Raw genomic sequence first — 21,422 nt, forward strand, 5'->3', positions numbered from 1 at the left:
CATCACGACATAGCAATGTCATGACATGTGTTTCCTGCCACCTCAACACCTCAAGAAGCATGCTACATTTGGAAACCTCTGCCACATTTTGATTTTTAATTCACTTGATAGGTTTCCACTTGTCACTCGTTGGTTGGTCGGGTCATTAGCCAAATCATCTGATGATGTCATTATATTTGTTCAAAATTTATTCTAAGCACCCAACCGATTGGGGTCCACCTTGCATTGCTTTATAGCTTAAAAAAGCCTATGTCTTTCAAGACACTTACTATCCTAGTTTTTGGATATTTAAAAGACTAAAATACCCCCCATGGTATCAAAGTGGGACAAACCATTCTTACTATTTTTTCTTTAGAGCTCAAAATGTAAGAACTATAGACGAATCAACCTCGCCACCAAGTGGAGAAAAGTTTCCCCCTTCTTTGATTGGTTATGAGCATGGTCCAAAAATGCCTAGCATAAGGTGACATTGAGTGATCTTTCCTACCATAAGGAGAAAGTGACCTATCTCATCTTCCATATGGGGACACTAATCTATCACATTTTCTATAGTATGGTGACAATGATTGATCCCATCCATAGCTTCTATCATAGTATGGCAAGTGTGTTGGTGAACCATAGTGATCTCCCCTGTATGGAGAATAACTTAGAGAATGATGAGAGCTATATCATCATTGGACATGCTATATGTATGTTTCCTTTCATAATCACACACTCTTGTTGGTCTCACACCAAGGTACTTGCCAAGAGTAGGAGTCCTTCCCCACTTCCTTTTTGCCCTTTAATAGATGGGTGATTTGTCGTATTTGAGTTGAATTTTGATAAGTTTCAAATTTGATGTAGATGATGGCCACATTGTCGAATCTATCAGCATAGGTACCAATTTAGGTTGGTGGAAAAGTCTAACTATTATGCTCATGAAGGCTTAGACTCTTAAGTTGAGAAAATGTCAAAGTTGTTAAAGTTGAAAAAGAGTTAATGAAGCTACACAGCTGCCCTGTTTCTCAACGATAATAACATGACCTTCAAGAATAGAACGATGCAACACTTTGCATCTCGAAACTAGCCATAGTAACAAATCCAAATCCATGGGATTCCTAAGTGCGTGGATCAACAACAAGATGACATTCAACAATCATTCCCTCTTTAGAGAAATGATCTTCAAGATCCCTTTTTTTAATTCTAGGTGACAAACTAGTGACATAAAGGTTGTTAAGATTATAGACATCATCTAAATCACGACTCCTGGAATGGCTCTGTAACTTTGATAGTGAACAGTTTCTTCGTGGTGAGTATGAATAATACCTCCTTGAATAAGACTCTTTCTACAAATCATCAAGGTATTATACAAGATTTTCATAGTATCGAACTATGCTATTAAAAGGTAGAAAAAAAACCTCTCCAACATGATTGAGAAACCTTCTCAAAATTCATCATCAAGAATGAGTAATTCGAGATTATTTTCAATTTCCTCCTCAAACAACTCTAGAGATTTGAGATATCTCTAAACTTCTACCCATCTTGGTGATCTTTTAAGCTCATCTTGTTTTCATTTGCCTTCTCACTTTGATTGTATTTCGCTTTTCATAATGTCTTTCCTTCTTACTCTTAAATCCAAGATGCTCTAAATTCCTCCTTGTTAAAATACTTTAAGTCCCGACCTATTCAGTCTGATGCAATTAGTCGGGCCCCCAAGGTGGATCTGACTAAAAAAAATCATTTTTGAACAACTAAAATTTCAAAATGATTCAATGAGCCTTTGACATTTATTGTAAACAAATTTAACCATGACTGCATCATTGAAATAAACATTAAGCTCACTTTACCATCTAACTACCAACTGTCAATTTCATGCCAAGAGGTCTTTTGACTGGCTTTAGAAACTAATGAAAACATCTGATCAAGTTCTAAAAATAGATGCACAGATTGTTTGTTCTACATACTTTTACCCTATCAAATCTCATCTTATAACAAATTCTTGGTCAAAAGATATTGGCTATCAAAGTTTCCTTCTTATAACTGCCTGCAAGGAAACATGTCAGAAAACCATAAAGCACATGTGGATTTGGCTTTGAAAATAGGCCAAACTGACACTTGGGAAGACAAAAACTAGGGCATTGGTTCATTGTCATGAGGATAACATAAGTCTATAATTTGGGCTCATGACGAATAATAGGATGAAAATGGAAAGCAGTCAAAGTGGGCTACTCAGAATTTGTAGACTAGAAACATTGGCAAAAAAGTGATTTTTGCAAATGAAATGGACCTAGGAAAATGTGTAGAAGGATTCATCAAGACTTGAAAATTGACACACTTAAAGAATTTTTAGAGTAGAACACAATGGTACAATACATTCGATCTCACCTATCACAAATTCAAAGTTATGACATCCTGAACAGGGGTACCGACCAATTTGCAATTATTGACACCATGAATGTAACTCTATAACCATCATCTTCAAGTGTTGATATAGATATTAAATTCCTTTTAATACCTGGTACATATAGAACTCCAAAAATCTGAATAGATTTTCCAGATTTTAATTTGATGGTGCAGGTCCCAATTCCTTTTACGGAATGTGTAGAATCATCCCCAATTGTAACTTCTTCATTTGTTTCTATTTGCATGCTTTCTAGGTTATCTTGATATCCAATGATGTGTCTTGAAGATCCATTGTCAATTATTGAAGTGTTGGACTTGGTTGATATTTGACTAGACAAGGTTGGGTAGAAGACATATTTCTCAGAATATTTACCTTTGATTGATTTATTAGTTTTGGAAAATGATGCTTGAAGTTTTGATTGATTAGGACAATTTAGTCCATAATTTCCATATCGATCACATCTGAAACATTGAATTTTAGACAAATCTTTCTTCTATTTTGACTCTCCTTTTCCATGAAAGTTTATTTTCCTCTTGGTGTTCTTCTTCTTACCCTTCTTATGAGAGTTAGTGTTAAGAACATGAATGTCTTAATATAAGGTTTTATGTTTTCCTTTAATCATTAACCTCAAATCTTCTTGAAGACAATCATATCTTAATCAATCTAGTTTTGAAATTTTAGATCTTGCACTTATACCTTGTACAAATGACTCCCAAGAATTTGGTAGTCCTCCTAATGCTATTAGAGATAACTCTTGGTTGTTAATCTCATAACTGACTGAAGATAATTGATCTCTCAATTCTGTGATTCTCATGAAGAAAGGATTTACTATTTCTCCTTTGTTCATGCTAATATTATTTATTTGTCTTTTAAGAGCAAGTTTTCTACCCATGTTATTTACTATGAATGCATTTCAAGAGCTTTAAACATGTGATATGTTGTTGCATGTTTTTCCACAATAGGCACTATGTGATCTCGAATAGCTTCTACTACTATTTTCATGGCCTTCTCATTATTCTCTATCCATAGAATTTTCTCTGGATCATCTTTAGGTTCTTCCTTTCCTTCTTTTACAAAGGAATCTAATGTGTTCTCTTTTAATAGCACCATTATATGAAGTTTCCTGGATTCGAAGTTGTTAGCACTTGTAAGGTGGTATTTGAATCTTAACATGTTTGTCATCTTAAAAAATAATGAGAGACTACAGTTAATGTGAAATATAAACTCTTGAACTTAATAAGATCTCTCATTAACAAGGCTCTGATACCATGTAAATTTTCTTACTAGATTTTAATGTAAAGTTTGACTAATCCTCGATTTTGTTTGTAGGTTTAACCACTGATACCAATGAATTTGATTTACTTCAAAATCTATATTAATTACTACAAAAGTAATAGAAATTATATTACACTTGTAATGCTTACGTTTCTTTGATATGCCAGCATTAATAGATTTCGATACTTAGCATAATCAGGGAGATGTATTATATATACATTGCAAAAGGGTGTGATGGTGAATGGGCATGTCTCCGAATGGAGACATGACCATTCACAATCATACTTGAGTGTAATCAACAATTACATGTTCACCATTGATAATTATATCAATAACCAATATAGTGATATTGCAGCTTGATATGAAGTATTCAAAATAGTATTGATTTAAAATAGGGATTGATAAGTATTAGATATTATTGTGATACAATATATGATATGGGTTATGATATAGAGATCAAGAAATGCAGAATCGATAAAATTATAATATATCTATGTGTATATATATCAGTATGCAATCATATTGATGTATATATCCTCACATATAGATTCTGATATCAACTACAGATCTTGTCTAACCAAAGCTACAAACTTTTACAATGTTAACTCCTTTATGGGATGGGTGTAATGTGGCAATAGGGAGGGTTGGAGATGGATTCATGACATTTTGTTTCTCTCTACTTGCCAGTGCTGATGGATGGATACTATACATTGTGTTTTTTCTTTTTAGTAAATTCTAGAAAATAAGTGATTGGCATGGCCATTTATTTTTGCATTTACTTATGTTGTTTATACTGGTAATGCATATGTGTGGATATGATTATTTTCTTTTGCATATGAGTAGATATGATTAGATGTTACATATAAGTATATATGTTTTAGTTCTATTTTTTTAGCATATGAGTAGATGTGTAGTTGTTTTTCTTTTTTTCCCTACCACATTCCATGAATAGGTTACTAGGCATATGTGTGGATGTCGTATGTTTCACAGTTGCAGAAGATCCATCTTTTTATGGGAAGCTAGGCTTCTTATGCCAAGGTAGAGACATTCTTAATGTTAGGAAGAACCCCATGGGAGTAAATACTCTCTGGTTGACATGGTAAAAGTGCCTGAGCCACACTCTCATCTCATATAGTAGATGGACAATGTTTGATGACTTTGGAGACTAGGTCACATAGGAGGACACACAACGAGGTTTTATGTATACATCTTTTTTATGGTTTGTACAACCATATATGATGGTAATGTATCTTAAAGATCTTAATATTCTTGTTATTAAGAATTTTGATGGATGTAGGATATGTCGATCCACATCATATGTAATGCCATGATTATGCTTGATTGATTCAATGAATTGTTAATTATATTTATTATTATGAATGATAACTTGGCATTTCAACTATGGTCTTCTTATTCATTTCCTACATTTCTAGAATTTAAATGATGTCGCATATGTTGACTAGGACATGGTTCTTACATATGGTATCAGAGTTGTGTTTAACCCCTAGGGCCTTGGGCTACTATGCTAACATTTTTCAATGTGTATAGGTGTTTGCGTTATCACCATGGCTATAAAAGCTAACTGTAGTGGTGGATCCAGTAGTGGTGCATGAGATGATGAAACTAATGAGAGGTTAGATCACATATCGGCACTATTGACTCATCAGAGGGCTTTGTTACAGCAAAAAGGCCAAAGGATTGATACCTTACAGCATGAGGCCCCAGGTAGACATGTTGAAGAGGAAGCAAGGAAGCATGATGAAGATCGGTACTTAGAATCCCTATGCAAGCTGTTAGGATAAACCACAGACAGAAATAAAAACTACATGCAAAAATAACCAATAATAGATCACACATAAATGAACTCAAGGCATCAAGATTTAATGTGATTCACCCAATCCCTGGGCTACGTCCACCAAACAGCAAGTCTGATCTTATTACAATCTAGTGATTACAACTTGATTACAATCTGTAATCCCTTACAGCTCAATACCACCACAAGAACTAATTTCGCATCTCAACATCATAAAAAATACCTAACCCTAAACCCTTTTATACAAGTATTTTATTCATTTTAGGGTTACAACATGTCGGCCATAATATGTCGGCTACCATGTCGGCCACGACCAAAAAAAAAATTCTATTTATGAAGTATGTACAATACTTTCCTGATCAGTCACCATAATCTAACAATCTCCCACTTGGGGACTAATCAGGCTCCACACTAAACAACAATCTCCCACTTGGAGACTAATCTTGTACCAATACCACTACCACATGGGGCTCCTACTAGATCAAACCACCCTGGACTCTGTTGTTCTTTTATTAATGTTTAGTCTAAAAGACCAATCGAAGCTGAAGAGGAGTTCAGCTTCTCCCTTGGTACAACCTTTGTCAACATATCTGCTGGATTGTCATTGGTATGTATCTTCTCCAACTTTAACTGTCCATCCTCCAAAACTGACCAAATGAAATGGTACCACAACTGTATGTGTTTAGTCTTAGAATGCAAAGCTGAATTCTTAGCAAGATGAATGGCACTCTGACTATCTGTGAAGAAATAATTATCCTTCTGAGGATGTCCCAATTCTTCCAAGAAGAACTGAAGCCATATCATCTCCTTGGCTGCCTCTGTAGCAGCAACATACTCTGCCTATGTAGTGGATAGAGCATTAATCTTTTGTAACCTAGAAACCTAGCTCATAGCTGCCCCACCAACAGTAAAGACATAACTTGTAGTACTCCACCTGGTATCAATATCCCCAGCCAAATCTGAGTCAACATAGCCCTGTAAATTAGTAGTAGAGCCCCCAAAGTGTAAACACTTATTGGATGCTCCTCTCAAATATCTGAGAATCCACTTGACAACATTCCAATGCTCAAATTTTGGATGACTCATATACCTGCTAATGACTCCCGCTGCATGTGCAATATCTGGCCTAGTGCATACCATAACATACATCAAGCTTCCTACAGCTGAAGCATAGGGTACCTTGGACATCTTATCCTCCTCTTCCTATGTCTTGGGACACATTTCCTTAGTCAATTTCAAATGACCAGGTAAAGGTGTGCTGACAGCTTTAGCATTCTCCATAGAGAAACGTTGCAACACCTTCTCAACATAATCAGCCTGAGATAGTGTCAAGGTTCTGGTCTTCCTATCTCTGCAAACCTTCATACCAAAGATTTTTTTTGCTGCCCCCAACTCCTTCATAGCAAATGTATGTGCTAACTGGAATTTTAGCCCCTTAATATGATCCATGTTAGACCCAACTACAAGCATATCATCAACATATAAACATAAAATAATGTAGCTATCATCATCCAACCTCTTAAAATAAACACAGTAATCTGAATGACACCTATTATATCCATGCTCATGCATAAAACTATCAAATTTCAGATACCATTGCCGAGGTGCTTGCTTCAAGCCATATAAACTTTTCTCCAATTTGCACACTAAGTTCTCCTTACCTTTGACCTCAAAACCCTGTGGCTGAGCCATATATATTTCTTCATCCAAATCACCATGAAGAAAGGCTATTTTAATATCCAACTGCTCTAAATGCAAATCTTCAGTAGCCACAAGACTTAAAATAGTACGAATAGAAGTCATTTTAACAACAAGAGAAAATATCTCATCAAAATCAATTCCCTTTTTCTATGCAAATCCTTTTACAACTAACCTGGACTTAAATCTTTTCTTACCTCCTTCCTCTTCTTTCAACCTGTAAACCCACTTATTTTGTAAAGCCGTTTTACCTGCAGGAAACTTGCACAAATCCCATGTCTTATTTTTCAGCAAAGAGTCCATTTCATCTTTCATTGCAAACTCCCACTGAATCTTAGTATCCACCTGCATAGCTTCATCATAACTTTTAGGTTCACCAGCATCAGTAAATAAAATAGAATACAAAGAGGGAGAAAACCTTTGTGGAGGTCTAATTTGCCTCGTTTACCGTCTAACATTTACTGGTGTGTGTGGTATTTGTTTTTGCAATTGTTGCACATCATGAGGAATGGCTAGAACATCATCTTTTGGAGTATCATCCAGCACTACATAATCATCTTCTTTCTTCTCATGTTGTTGCAATAGATCTTTCTACAACACTTTCTCATTGAATATGACATCTCGACTTCTAACAATTTTAAGATTTTCAAAATCCAAAAGCCTATAACCAAATTCATTAATGCCATATCCAACAAAGACACATTTCTTTGATTTAGCTTCTAGCTTGGTTCTATTTTCAGAGCCTATATGAGCAAAAGCTTCACAACCGAAGGTCTTGAGAAAAGAATAACTCACCTTCTTACTAGTCCATGCTTCCTCTGGAATACCACAGCCCAAAGGAGTAGAGGGATCTCTATTAATCAAATATATTGTCGTATTGATAGCCTTCACCCATATGTGTAAGGGCAACCTAGCATGCAACCTCATGCTCCTTGCGCGCTCCATTATAGTCCTGTTCATGCGTTTAGCCACTCCATTTTCCTGTGGAGCCCTTGGAACATTTTTCTATCTATGAATACCATTAGTGGAGCAATAATCTTCAAATTCATGACTGCAATACTCACCACCATTATCAAATCTGAGACATTTTAATTTCTTACCAATCTCATTTGCAACCAAGCATTTCCATTTCTTAAAAGTTTGAAATACATCATATTTCTATCTAAGGAAATAAACCCATACTTTTCTAGTTGCATCATGAATAAATGTAACACAATAATGAGAGCCACCAAGGGAAGATACCTGAGCTGGTCCCCATACATCTGTATGCACAAGCTCTAATTTCTGCTTTTTTTTTTCCTTCCCAGTCTTTACAAAACTCACTCTCTTTTGTTTTCCATACACACAACTTTCACAGAAATCCATATTCACACATTTTAGACCTGGTAAAACTTTCTTTGAATGAAGTACTTTCATACCTTTCTCACTCATGTGCCCAAGTCTATTGTGCCATAGCGCTGTATCAGAATCTACAGCAACTATTTGTTCTCCCTACTCAACTATAGCAATTATTCCTGAACATTCATTTTTCTCTAAAACAATCAAAGTAGAAGGAACAATATGACTTGTACAAAGATATAAGGTGCCTACTTTCACACCTTTTTCTACTACAAGGGAACCTTTTGAAACCTTCCAATTTTTATCATTAAAAGTAACTACACAACCCTCATCGCCGAGTTGCCCGGCTGAAATTAAATTTCTACTCAGCCTTGGAACATGTCTTACCTCATGTAGTAGCCAATGATTCCCACTCGGCAAATTAATCTTAATTTTCCCCTTTCCAACAATCTGACATGGTTCATTATCCCCCAAATAAACAAGCCCAAAATCCCCTTGGACATAATCAATGAAATAACCTCTATGAGCTGTAGCATGAAATGAAGCACCAGAATCTAAAACCCATGAATCATCAACACTCTCTAAAGATAGAAGCAAAGCATCCTCTTCGGATTTTTTACTTATCACATTTGCCTCCTTGTCTCCATCTGATTTATCTCTTTCATTTTTCTTTCTATTCCAGCAATCTTTCTTTTTGTGCCCTGGTTTCCCATAGGACCAGCAATCATTTGGTCCTCTCGATTGAGACCTCCTCCCCTTTGACTTTCCTCTTGATTTCCCACGATTTCCAGAGTTATTTTCTCTCTCTCAGTTGTTTTGCCCTTGCTTTGTGCATTCAAAGCACTTCCTGATGTAGATCCACTTGAGGATTTTCTATGAGTTTCCTCACTTAAAATAACACCAATAACATCATCATATTTTAGGGTACTAGATCTAGGAACAGAATTACTCACTGCCATTACCAAGCCATTCTAACTTTCAGGCAAAGAACAAAAAATCAAGAGAGCCCTAATTTCTTCATCAAAATTGATACCTACAGAAGATAACTGACTAGTAATAGTATTAAACTCATTTAAATGATCTGCAATAGATCCACCTTTTTCCATTTTCATATTAAATAAACGCTTCATGAGAAATACCTTGTTTGAAGTGGAGGGCTTTTCATACAGTATCGCTAGGGTTTTCATCAAATCTTCTGTCATCTTTTCTTTTGTAATATTAAATGCCACCAATGGTGCCAAGCATAACCGAATGCTTTCGAGTGCCTTTTTGTCCAAAAGATCCCATTCAGCCTTTGACATAGTTCCCTGATTCTTGGCTTTGCCTTCCAATAGCTTCCATAAATCCCTTTGATATAGATAGTCTTCCATTTGCCTCTTCCATAACTGGAAGTTTTTCCCATTAAACCTGTCAACCCTCAGCTTATCCTCGTTTACCATCGCTCCCACTCAACCATGAGACTCCCACTTAACTGTGAGAATTTCTTGCAGAGGATAACTGAAAGAAAACTAGGCTCTGATACCACTTGTTAGGATAAACCACAAATAGAAATAAAAACTACATGCAAATATAACCAATAATAGAAAATAATAGATCACACAGAAATGAACACAAGGCACCAAGATTTAATGTGGTTCACCCAATCCCTGGGCTACGTCCACCAAATAGCAAGTCCGATCTTATTACAATCCAGTGATTACAACCTAATTACAATCTGTAATCTCTTACAGCTCAATACTACCGCAAGAACCAATTTTGCATCTCAACATCATAAAAAATACCTAACCCTAAACCCTTTTATACAAGTATTTTATTCATTTTAGGGTTACAACATGTCGGCCATATGTTGGCTACCATGTCGGCCACGGCCCAAAAAAATTTTCTATTTATGAAGTATGTACAGTACTTTCCTGATCAGTCACCATAATCTAACACAAGCATGAGGAGGAACTTAGGAACATAAAGATGTATGCAAGCATGAAGAAGTGTGATGATGATTAGTTGTCTGAGGTACTTAGGAGGTCAAAGAAAAAGAAAACGGAAGAAGTTGATCAGCAATTTCCTCTAATTAATATAGAAAGGGTGCATATTGAAGTTGATTTGAGCAAAGACCTTGAGAAAGTTACTCTACCCTCGTTTCATGGTAGAACTTCTATAGAGGATGGAGCAACATGGATTAATAGTATGGAAAAATATTTCCTTTTTAGGAACTACACTAGGAAGTCCAAGGTAGTTTTGGCTACATTTCAATTGATCGGTGAGGCATCCATGTGGTGGGGAAACGTTATGGCTAAAAAGAAACTTCAACATGGTGAGGTAACTTTGGAAGAATTTATTCAGTTATTTTGGAAAAGGTGGTTACATAAATTATTCTATGACAAGAAATCATTAGATTTCTACAAGTTCGTTCAGGGAAATGTGAACGTCACACAACACCATGAAGGTTTTTGTCACTTGGTGAAGTGTGTCCCTCATTACCAACATGATGAATTATTCAAAACTTAGAAGTTTATCATGTGTTTGCGACCTAAGATATATAGTGAGGTCAAAAATTTGGAGCCTAAGACCATGGAGTTTGAACTCTATAAGGCTCTCAAGCAAGAGCAAAGATTGAAGGATATAACCTAATCTAAATCCTTTAACCAGAGCTACAAGAGAAAGTATTAGGATAATAGATCATACCAAGATAACATGGGATATCAGGATGATGGGCAAAAAGGAAATGGAAAGAAAAAGAAAATCAAAAACATAAAGGAAAAAGGGAAAGAGAATTTTGACAAGAACAAGAACAAATAAAACTAGAACAACAACAAGAACAATAGGAATGGGAATGAAAGAAATGAAAGCAATAGGGGTGATTAGAACAAGAATGATGATAGGAGAGGTCCTAGGATGGGATGTTTTGTATGTGGCAGAACCACTTTTCCTCTAAATTCCCTCACCAATTTGATGGAAGGGATTTGCCACCTTAGTATCACATTCATGTTGTAGTTGATCATATATAGGCTAATTGTTAGGCCACCCCTATACAAATCACTGGTACACTTTTTGGTTAACTTGTTCCAATTCTTATAAATATGGTGCTATTGAATTCTTTGTAGACCCTAATATAGTAGCTAAGATACCTGTTAGGACTAGTTACATAGCTCAACCTTGGATTGTATAATATGATAATAGGGCTAAGTGTAGGGTAGATAAATGTTTATTTTGTAGTGAGTTGGAACTCCCTAGCTTCCGAATAGAGGTAAACTTATATGTAGTGTCTTTGGGCTCATATGATGTCATCCTAGGCATCAATTGGTTAAGTGACCCCAAAGCCTTAGTTAACTATGAGGATAAGGTAATTAAATGCCTTGATGATACAAGTCACTTAGTGATACTAAATGGTGTCAAACAACCACATAAAATGAGACAAATCTATGCTATGCAATTGAAGTAAGGAGAAAGGAATGCTAGTTATATGGGGAATGTGTCAAGGACATGGAAGAGATACCACCTCTTCTAGAGGATTATTCCATTTTACAAGAATTCAGAGACATGTTTCCAAATGATTTACCTGAACTACCTTCTAAGAGGGAGTTTGACTTTTCTATAGATCTTGTGCTAGAAGAAGAAACTCAATCAAGGGTTCCTTGCCACATGACCTCAATAGAGATGTATGAATTGAATACACAACTACATGAACTTAAGGATAAGGGTTTCATCTACCCTAGTTTATCACCATTGGGAGCTCATGTAATCTAAGTCAAGAAGGATAGTACCTTAAGGTTGTGTATTGATTATTGTATGCTAAATAAGTTGATCATCAAGAATCGATATCCCCTCTCACAAATTGCTAAACTATTCAATCAGATGAAGGGAGTGACCGTGTTCTCCAAAATTGATTTAAGGTCTAGATATCACCAACTTCAAATTTAGAATGAAGACATAACCAAAACAACATTCAGAATAAGGTACATGCATTATGAATTTGTAGTCTTACCTAGTGGACTCACAAATACACCTATTGCTTTCATGAACCTGATGAACAATGTTTTCAGAGATTGTCTTGACAAATTAATGGAGATATTTATTGATGATATCTTGATATACTCCAAAAATATAGAAGAGCATGAAGAGCACTTGTGCATAGTTTTGTAGTAGCTTAGAGAGAGGAAATTGTATGGGAATCTCTCCAAGTGTTCATTTAATCATAAAGAAATACATTACGTGGGACATATTTTATCAATGGATAGTATAGCAGTGGACCCCACAAAGATAAAAGTCATCCTTGAATGGCCAACTCTGTAGAACCTAAGTGAAGGTTAGAGATTTATGGGTCTTGCTGGGTATTATAGAAAATTCATGGAGAGATTTTCTAGCATTGCAACATCAATCACATCTCTTTAGCAAAAGAGAAAAAGATGCGAGTGGACAAAAGCGTATGAAAAAAAATTTAGTTGCTAAAACAAAGGCTTACTTCTACTCCTATCTTGATTATACCATATCCAAAGGGACATTTTTTTGTCACAATAGATGCTTGATGGGATGGGCTTGGAGGTGTATTAATGCAAGATGGCAAGGTTGTTCCCCATGAGTCCATAAAGCTCAAACAAGACAAGGTAAATTACATTCTGCATGACTTAGAACTGGCTGCAATAGTACATGTTTTGCAGATGTGGTGACATTACTTACATTGGGAAATCCATTTGAACTAAAAACTAATTATATGGGTTTGAGATATATCTTTATTGAACCTAATCTTGATGCGAAATAGAGGCAATGGTTAGAGTTCCTTAGTGAGTTTGATTCTAGCATTAAGTATATTAAGGGAAAAGAGAAAAGGGTAGTAGATTCTCTTAGTCAAAGAAGACACATCACTACTATCACTACTTCTAGGACCCACTTGTGAGAGTACATTCTATAGTATCTTCCTAAAGACACTCATTATGAATGGGTAAAGTCAGCATTGCATACTAACTTGGTTGATTTGTGTTTTGATGGATATTCACTTGATGATGATGGTTTACTAAAATACTAGAATAGAATATATGTTCCCAACCGTGAAGGGTTGCAGAAATTAGTTCTTCAAGAGATGCATTGCACTCCATTTTCAGGGCATCCATGGTAAACAAGATGATGGTTGATTTCAGACCAATGTACTTTTGGTCAAGACTCAAACATGGTGTAATAAATTTTATTGCCTAGTGTTATCAACATGTCAAGGTTGAGCATGTCCATCTAGAAGGATTTCTTTACCCACATCAGATTTCACAGTACAAATGGCAAGTTATCAACATAGATTTTGTGCAAGGTTTATTCATGACTTGACACAAGCATGATGTTACCTCGGTCATAGTCAATAAATTAACAAAATTTTCCCACTTTATTCCTGATAGTCTAAAAGACGGATCTCTGATTTTGGCAAGGAAGTTTTTCTAGGAGATATTTCAACCTCATGATATACCAGAAACCATCATCTTTGATAGGGATACCTGAATGACTTCAAGGTTTTGGACAACCATGAACTCAACTTTAGGCACACATTTAAACTTCAGCACTGCATATTAACTTGAAAATGATGGAAAAACTAAGAGAGTCAACTAGATTCTTGAAGATCTATTGCATATGTATTAGTAATACAAATGGGAGGAATACCTTCCATTAGTGGAGCTTTCCTACAAAAAATCCTATCACTCTTCATTGGGCATACACTCTTTTGAGGCCCTTTATAGATGCAAGTGTCAATTCCTATCAACTGAGATAGGATCAAGGAAAAGATTATTGTTGGTCTTGAGATGTTGAAAGAAATGGATGAGTAGGTTCTTTTTATCCACAGTTAGTTGAAGGAAGAATCTAACTGTCAGAAGAGTTACGCTGACAATAATCACTCTTTTAGATAGTTTGAGACTAAAGATAAGGTGTTTTTACGAGTAAGGCCATGGAAGAATTCAATCTTGTTTGGAAAGAGCTCAAAGCTTGCACCGAGATTTTTTGGCCCCTCTGAGGTGTTAGAGGTTATCAACCCTATTACTTATCAACTTTCTTTTTCACCTATGCTATCTTACATTCATAATATTTTTCATGTTTCATTGCTTAAGCATTATTACTCTTATATGTCGCATGTGCTTGATTGGCATGTGTTACATGTACAGGACTAGGGGTGGTGGCAGTTCATCCCACCCATCTCATTGAGTAGCATACCATCAGGGTACCAAATAGGGATGTTATCCAATACAAGGTCTAATGGGACTAATTTGGGGTAGATAGTGCCACATGGGAGGTCGCTGAGGATTTACAGAAATCTTTCCCTCATCTTTTTGTATAGATGCTTTTATTACAATTGGATATCAGTTTTGGATGTGATATATGTTCTTGATTTTGGTTTGACATTGGGATGATGTCTCTTCCTAGAGGGGATGAATGTAATGTCTCATTTTTTGACCTTCTTAGACTTCTTGTTTATGTCATGATCAAGTCAACCTTGACCTGGCCAATCATTATTTTGAACATGGAATATGGAAAATATTATGTTAATTATCTTCTTGTGTTATGTTTAGTATGACTTAAATGGTTAACATATACATTGATATGAGATTATGTTAATGTGATTATGTTAATGAATTTTATTTAATGATGATGTTGTAATTATGGATATTGTCATTTACATTGATGTTATGTTATTCATGATATGATGATTATACACATGTTGGACTATGACAATGTTGGTTAATAGTTTGTCTTCCTTGTTTTGGTTTATACCCTAACTCTGAATGTGCCCAATGATGGTTATAGAAAAAACTATTAGCAACATAATGGATCAATGTAGGTGTCCTATCAAGGACTCTTGAATTGAAATATACAACTCACTTGTGTGCAAAAAATTGTAATGAATATTGTCTTTAGTAGATCAGCAAGATTTGGGGTTATGCTCTTAACCAGATAGAAAAAGAGGTATGACCATATTGCCCAATACTTTAAACAATCTAGGTAGGTTTTAGATGATGACACAAACTCCATAGTTATGAATGCATATGAGTCACTTTTAAGCTCTTCCAACACCTAAATGCAGTCTATTTAATCTACCGAATGCAAGATGGAAAAATGTAGGATTGTCTATTGATGCACATTGCATAAGAAGGGAGAAAGTGATTAACTAAACAATACCCAAATTGCTCAAGTTACTAAGATTTCAAAAAAATTAATTTATTTTTACTTAGTACTTTACATTAACCAAATCTAAAGCCTCTCACACAACAATGAAAATGCATATGAAACTCTCTTTCATAAAATAGAGGAAATGAGGAAATACTATAAATGATTCTAATCTATCATATAACCACTAAAGGAAGGAAAAAAATCCTAATTTATTTTATATCCCTCAACTTTCATTAACAACACATTTCACCAAAAATCATGGAAGAGCTTAAAATTAAACTAACATGAATGATAGAATCAAAATATGGACGCAAAGTTTCACACAGTAGTCCTAGCTACAGGGGTTTGCCCACATCAAAATTGTGCCACCTTGATTCACTTATCAAAAAGTTACATTTATACGCCTTTTAGAATTGGCCAGTTACATTTCATGATTAATACACAAAGCATCTTTGAACATATATATTTTTAAAATAGGATTCACTAGACAATCATCTATTACAAAGTATTAGCCTATGCAGAGAATGCCAAATATGGCTACAATATTAGAAAGTGTGTGTGTGTGAGAGAGAGAGAGAGGGTGAAACTTTTCACATCTTGTAGGGAGAATGTAATACTTTTGTTAGAGTGTCATTTTTTCTTTGGAGTTACCGATTTATCTCTATAGGCGTTCATTGCATTAGTTACATTCTTTAGCTCTAGTACATTTGGAATGGGAATGTTATCAGCTCTGATCATCCAATAATCATGCATTTCTGTCAATTCTTTGACCCTAGAGATCCTTGATTGAAGCTTCTTCACTGCATGCTTCATAACACAATCCACTTTTGTGAGCACCAAAATATTTTCCACTTGGAAGTTTGTTGGGTCAATAATATCTTCAAGGAATGCTAGAAATTTAGTCTTCAATAGTTCGATATCCACCAGCTGGCCATTTTTGGTAACATATGATATAGTGTGCAAAACCTTTAATGTTCAAATATCTTATCCATTACTTTCTTCACTAAATCATAAACACCCTTTAATTCATGCTCAGACTTCACTGAATTGTCAATTTTGAATTTCAACAATTACTTCCAATCAAGCAATGGTTCTTGGCCTGACTTAAGTTTTCCATGGATCACAACAACATTAGTCTTTATGTCAATCACCTCTTGTAACACGGCCAATTGCTATCTTAGGATTTTGGACTCTTTCTTCATTGAAGTATGGTGTTTTGACACTTCTTTTCTCAATCTATTTGTGTCTAACAACAAATTTCCAAGGTTTTGAATGAGAGGGGAACCTTGGATCTTCAATTCATCTATCTAGGCACTACCAAATTGATTAAATTGCCTCTCTTGTTGTAGATTAACCAATAATTTTTTGTTCCCCTTTGCACTTGGGTCAAATGTACTTGTAGATGTGCTTCCAAGTGTAGCTCTGATGTAATCCATTAATTCTTTATTTGAGGCTTTCAATACCTCTTTCTCTAACCTTAACTCCTCCAATCTATCTTCAATCTTTACATTTGTTGACTTCCAGATGTTGACCATAGAATCATGCAATGGAATGCCTATGTCAACCATTCTACTCTAAAAATAATTATGAGTTAAGTCATGAAATTTTCCCTCCTCTTGAGGTTTTGGAATCTCTACTAGCATGTGACCAATAGAAGAATCTTTTTCAATTACTACTAGATTATTTTGATTCTTCACCTCCATTAACATTGGTTGAAATTAAGTTGCATGTATAATGAGGTCTTTAGATGGAGCACCTTCCTCACATCTCTTCTTTCTATCAATGGTCTCTTCCAACCAAGACAAAGTTGAAAGGACATTAAGTGTTGATTGCAGGGTTGTTGAATGAAAGAGCTTGCTTGCCACTAGGGGTATCACCTTGCTCTGACAAGAAAATAGAAAGGCAATTGCTTTAGTAATAGAGAGGGATAAATTATCTTATTACTGAGATGTCTCCTATTCTTGACCATCTAGAGGGTTATTTTCATCATCAAGGTTGATGACTATCATAGGTGAGGAGTCCTTGACCACTTAGGGTGTCACCTTCTCCTTTTCTTTATCTTTCTCTACCTCTTTTTCTCCAACTTTTCTAGTATCTATCAAAAATCCTCCTCCACAAGTTGGAGAGACTTGGATATTCTTCTTAGGATACTGGTCTCACCCTCCACCAATAGATTGTGTTGGTCCAACTGATGTTGATGTAGCAGTAATAGTGGAAGTAGCAACAAATGACTGAGCTATTTTGGAAGCTACTCCACTAGCAGAACTTGTGGCTCCAGTTCTTTTCCTTCTCACTTTGGTCCATTCTACCCATTTATATTTCTTTTTGATAATACCACTCATGAGGACCTCCATTGTATCAATAATAGGACCATCAAACAGAATTGACACTATAGGAGTGTCCTTGATTTGTTCATAGGTTGAGGGATGCATGTAAGAGTTATAATTTGTAAGATGACTAAAATCAACAGTGTCATTATACAACTTTATCTCATCTATTTTCAACCTAGAATAGTACCTTTCTCTAGTTTTGTACTCTTTATGACATTTGGCCCAATAATCTTCAATATCTAGAACATGCTTGTAAGCATAGTCAAGCTTCAGATGGTCTTTAGAAAAGCTAAAAGGATCATACTGGAGCATTATAACTTCATAGTCACTCAATTTAATTCTTCTCTCAAAGACGTTGGCTAAGTTTTGGGCATCAAACCTTGAGGCACAAGAATAAGGTCCTACAATAATTGGAAAAGGAATCTTGACAATTTTCTTCACATTAGAACACAAGATATTGACCTCCAATATTTGTCTACACAACTCAACAACAACCACCCTATCTTCAGGATATCTATGCAGTCTCTTCATGAAGCCATCAAATGCACCAATCCTCAAGTAGGAGAAGATGGAAATTGGATGAACAACATCTAAATTGGTTGATCATTGATATGGCTTCTAGTGAAAGCCTCCACTCAGGACACCCTTGCAATTCTTGACATAGCCTCATTGTGAAGGCATCATTTACCATTAAATACTCTTCAAAACTCCTTTGTAATTGTAGGTGAGGATAGAATTCATACACCTTGGTGTTTTCATCAAAGTCCTCGATACTTGGAAGACTAGGCCATGGATGATGACGGGCTAAGGTATATATCAAATATGATGATATAAATAACTATTCAAATGCCTTCACCAAATTTAGCCCAAAGGCAAGCTCTTCACATATAATCCGAGCCTAGTCAATTTATAATCCTTCAGCACAGATGGCCTAGACCAAGTAGAAATGATGCTCAATGAAATTCAAGATCTCCTCCTTTCCTTTCAACCTTAGCAACAACTCCAAGATATCCATGATTTCATTCTTTAGATTGGTTCCAAAAAGAGTCCTTGACATCTTACTCTTTTTCCCATGAGGAGTCTGAAACCAACTTCTCTGCATGTCTCCTCTTCTCAGAGTCTTTTTCTTGTTAAACATTGATGAAGATGAAGAAAAATCAATGTAACAATACTCTTCCTTTATTGGGATCCCAAAGGCAGACTGCATCAAGTCCTTATTCACAGACAATAAGATAGATTGGTCAGGCAACAAATTTTGCTTTGTCTCCAAATTTTACCTCTCAATGCATTCCTTTACCAATTCTAGTGCTTGCACAGCCACGGGGAACCTGATAGCTTCAATTAATCTACTCTCCTTCAATTTCTATGTAATTAGATGGATGGATTGAGTGCTTAGTCTTTTGTGTAGATAACCTAGACTGTAAAACTTGAAAGAAGATTCAGAAAAGTTCTTTAACTCACTCTCTATTCTAACTAGATGATCATACCCTACAACTCTAATTATCATTAGCTTATAGTTTTACATAGAGAAGAGAAATTACTTTAACAAAATAGTTGTTACAATGTGAAGAACTCTATTTGGTGGAAATTCGATCATATAAACTAAAAAATTCAAATGTTGGCACCACACAAATGAAATAACTCATAACTAATGGTTGTAATGGTTGGATATGCAATAAATCAAGTAGATTAGTGGCTCTTTAAATCATTTTGCTTCTACCCATATGATAATTCATAAATTTGATTAACATAAAACTCATTTAAATATCTTGTAGTAGCGAGATTATTTACTTACCAAATCAATTAGTTCAAGCTTACTGGAAGCTACCCTTTTAACTTTAGAATCTGGTGCAAGGGTTTGCAGTACAATTCTTTAAGTGCAAAGGAGGCATAAACTTTTCTTTCCGTAAGCTTTCCTTTTCCTTTCATTCAAGAGTGCATCGTGAGAAATACTCCTTCTATGCCTTGGAGACCCTATTGCTTTCTTTTATGCATTTTCTTTGTTATTTATCTCTTAACTTGGAGAAGCCGTGAAATGAAATTTCCACCTTGATAACCTACATGACTATTTCCTTTGTATTGGGCTTGCACTTAATAAATTACTCCATTAGAAACAACTTTGTGGCATCTCCAAAGAATGTCTTCACATCTGGGTTTAGCATTTCTTCATCTTTTATATCTTTTGGGATAAAATCTTCATCAAGACATATATTTTCAGAGGAAATAAACAACTAGAAACATTTCTATTGATTTGGTCACTATTCCTTTTCATTTCCTATCCTTTCTTTTGAAATGAATTTGAAGACATTCACTTCCAAAGGGGAAGCATTCAGATTGATGGAACTATGATTCTCTACACAAAATCATATTTTAACTTTGGATCTTTACTCTAAGAGTTCCATAGCTTTAGATCTTTTTTCTTGTGATCTTCTAATCATGAATCAATCTTCAAATACACCTAAAGATGTCACTATTACTTTTTTCCTCAGGATATTATCTGATGAGGTTTCCAACAACAAAAATCCAACACCACGGGCTGGAATCTAAAAGAAATACTTTGCTAAAGATAGGAACAAAATGTGGAACTAAAATAAACTTCCTTCTCATCTAGAAGACTCTCAGACAGAAAACCCACCCAAACCCAGATCACCAAAAACCTTGATGCAGAGAAAAATTAAGAATCTTGCATAGAGGTGTAGGGGGAAGCAGAGAAAGGAAAACCTAGAAAGAACACATAAGGAAAGAATCAATGATGTTTTATGAGAAGAGAGTAACCTAGGAGCTACCTAGACTAGGACTCAAACATAAATGCAATGAAAACTCACCAAGCTAGAATCTTAAAAGGGATGGACAAAAAGTCTGTCAATAGATAGATACTGACTCATGGTCTATTGCAAGTGTATGAGTGGATATAGGTTCAACGAAGATAAGGGTGTGGTTGAGGTAGAGAGGGTTAGCCTTTTGGAAAGGGATGCTTAGATAGCCTTTGTAGCCCACATGCCATTTAGAACTTAAATGATGCATTACTAAGAATCGGCATTTTATTTCTACCCTAAGTCTTTAAATAATAGTTTTATATGCACATGTTAAGTTAAATTAAATATTATAGTTCTTATTATTTCTTTCTAAATCTTTAATGGAATTTGATAATGATGATTCAAATTGTGGGTTTGGCTTTTCGCACTATGAATCAGAACTCATAGGATGTACACTTGTTTGATTACCTTTCTCATTTTAAAGTTTAATATGTTAATTACAAGGGAAACACATCTTCATAAGTGTCAATATCAATAAAGAAAAGGGAGACCTTGAATTGGGTCGATTACAAAGTCCAAGTTTATAAAATAAAATAAAAACTTAGTTACATGTAAATCATCAGGGACGAAAACTGGAGGATTTTGGAAAGGAAACGAACTAGAAATAATCAAGAATCAAGTTCTTTATTTTC

The 21,422-nt window shown here is 35.2% G+C and overlaps 1 pseudogene; it reads right to left on the reverse strand.

The window, feature by feature from the left end:
• Positions 1-383: 383 nt before the first annotated feature.
• LOC149554962 (serine/arginine-rich splicing factor SR45a-like) lies at positions 384-16,397 on the reverse strand (annotated as a pseudogene).
• Positions 16,398-21,422: the final 5,025 nt, after the last annotated feature.

The sequence above is a fragment of the Cupressus sempervirens genome, chromosome 5, assembly GCF_028749045.1.
Source record: "Cupressus sempervirens isolate cs-2001-9-10 chromosome 5, ASM2874904v1, whole genome shotgun sequence".
Lineage (NCBI taxonomy): Eukaryota > Viridiplantae > Streptophyta > Pinopsida > Cupressales > Cupressaceae > Cupressus > Cupressus sempervirens.